Here is a 2,700-nt window from a genome sequence, read left to right as displayed (position 1 = left end):
TAACATATTATCTTAATCTAAAGTTGTTTGAGTTGGTATGTGTTTTCCCTCTGGAGGGAAAAAGCTCCTCCCTAATGGATAAAGGATAGGAAAAGAGAGCTCAAGTAAGCAAACATTCTGGGAGAAGGGAAAAGGTCTATTTCAACTCTGTTTTAGTGTGCGTTTAGAGGTGAGGTGAGACTCAGAGTAATACAGTTTAAATTCAGCACTCTTGTTGGGGAACAATTAGAGTCTTAGAAGAAAATGCTAGTTGTGATCCCTTCTGATTCCGGTCCATTTTCCCTTTAGGTAAGGAAAACAAGATTCTTATCTCCTGCCTGCTGGGATGTGTGGCAGGGCTGGAGACTTAATGAGATTTTTTGTAGCTTTCTGGCTTATATATTGTAGATCATATCATTGTATTCTTATTTACATAGTAATAACTACAGTCTAAACATGAAAGAAGCATAGTTTGAAAGTCATGATCATAGTGATCTAGAATAGTGGTCCTCAAATTAGTTTTATCATTGCTTATTTAAAAAACATGTGTTGTCAATATGTGTATATATTTATAAATTGTGTGATTATGCTACTACATTTGCATTGTAAAACGTGATGTTACAAATAAAGAGGATAAAGATAAAATGAGCAATATTATAAAAAGAGTTCGCCTGTTAACAGTGCAGAAATGTTTTGTTCTCACTAGAAATACTGTTCTGGGTGCTTAGTTTTTAAGCAATTTTTTAAAACTATACTGTCATGAATAATATCTCAGGAATAAGATACATGTAATGTGTTGCAACTAATATAAGTCCACATTATAGGGGCGTTTTTTTGTTATTTTGAGACAGTCTTGCGTGGTCACCCCAGTTAGAGTGCAGTGGCATCATCACGGCTCACTCACTGCAACCTCAGACTCAAGCGATCCTCTTGCCTCGGCCTCCTGAGTACCTGGGACTACAGGCATGCACCATGCCAGACTCATTTTTTCTTTTTTGGTAGAGACAGGGTCTCACCCTTGTTCAGCCTGGTCTCAAACTCCTGAGCTCAAGTGATTCTCCCACCTTGGCATCCCAGAGTGCTAGGATTACAGATGTGAGCCACCGTGCCCGGCCCATATTATAGTCTTGATCTTAACTTTTTAACATACTTGTCAGATCCCATTAGATGGTCTTTTTTTTTTTGTAATATGGAGGTTAAAGAACTAGTACCAAGAATAGAAGTGTCAATTCCCATGCTCTTTGCCTGTTTGTGCCTTATCTTCCCTCTAAGGCTCTTCTGTAGGAATCTTTCAACCATTTGTCTGTTCATGAAGTTAAGCTAGATGACTACTTTGTATGTCTACTTACTGGGCATATTTAAACTCTAATACGCTGAGAGCAACTGAATAAATGCGGACTTCACTGTCAACCTCTTTTTGAGTTCTTCACTCTTTCCTCAGAATACCTGACTAATATGTGGCATGTGACCATCTGACATACTGAGTCAGTAAGGCCTCTATTGTAAACACATAGTGAAAATTTCAAGAGCTAATTTTTATCCCTGGACAAAAAAATTATTGTAATATTTTCTTCCCACACCCCATTGGATTACTGTGTGTACTCTAGGAAGAGCGGTGATTTAGAATGTTGGATTCTATATATAGTTGCTGAATAGTCTCACTCCAGCAACCACCAGAGTCCTTGTGGTATTTTCAAAATTGTAGATATAGGATTGTTTTAAGGGCTTTAAAAAATACATTTCAGTTTGACCTTTTAACGTTAATGCTATATATTTCCTATGTCAATAGAAATCTGATTAAGTGAATTATGTTTTGCTAAACTTAATAATCTGAAAATATAAAGGTTGACTGGTAAATTGGCATTAAATTGTTATTGATTGTAGTCATAAACATTATGCTATGTTATCACAGCTGTTCGAGATGGAGAACGTTTTTACTGTGTCATCAGATCCTCATCCCCCTCCTGCAGCCCCTCCTTCAATTTCTTTACCTTTATCTTCATCTTCTACCTCATCTGGGACTAAAAAACAAAAGAGGACCCCCACATATCAGAGATCTGTAAGTCAGGAAAGCAGTCATCCCAACTTAGCTTGCTTTGTGTTAAGAGCATGATTTAGGAGGGCCGCTCATTTTGGTCGAAATGCCCTGCAAACTCACTTTCTAACTTCCCTAAGCCTTTCTTTTACATTGGATCTTGAAGGATAACTTTAATATTTTAGGGCCTTGCTACTCAAAGTGTGTCCGTGAATCAGAAGCATTGTTACCACCTTGGATCTTGTTAGAAATGAGAATCTCAAATCCCCACCCCAATGAACTTGAATTTGTTTTTTAAACCAGCTCACCAGATAAGTTTGAGAAGCCCTGGTTTAGATCCCAGACCGTAGAAGTAGACCTTCTTGGTTTGAATCTTCTACCATTTGACTTTGGCAAGTCATTTAACTTCTCTGTGTCTTGTTTCTTCATTGGTAAAATAGGGATAATAGAATATTACTTTGTTGTGGGCTTTTGTGAAAATTAAATGAGTTAATACATGTCAAACAGAATAGTAGCTAGTGTGAAAAAATTAGAGCTTAACCACCTACACATGTGGTGGCTTCAATCTGACCATGTCACATACTGTTTACTCACATTTTGATTTCTCTAAAATTTTAGTCATTCTTTTTTCCTAATGAAAATACATCCTTTTTATTAATAATGCCTAACAACTTACTTAAACGAAA

At 36.8% G+C, this 2,700-nt stretch overlaps 1 protein-coding gene across 3 annotated transcripts in view; it reads left to right on the top strand.

Moving 5' to 3' along the window:
- The window catches only part of CSDE1 (cold shock domain containing E1, RNA-binding), a 50,914-nt gene that overhangs the window by 26,612 nt on the left and 21,602 nt on the right, over positions 1 to 2,700 (top strand). The window lies entirely within an intron of this gene.

Source organism: Propithecus coquereli, unplaced genomic scaffold (genome assembly GCF_000956105.1).
Source record: "Propithecus coquereli isolate 6110/MARCELLA unplaced genomic scaffold, Pcoq_1.0 Scaffold215, whole genome shotgun sequence".
Taxonomy (NCBI): Eukaryota; Metazoa; Chordata; class Mammalia; order Primates; family Indriidae; genus Propithecus; species Propithecus coquereli.
Note: the sequence above shows the minus strand (reverse complement) of the source record. Positions and strands in the feature narration are given on the sequence as shown.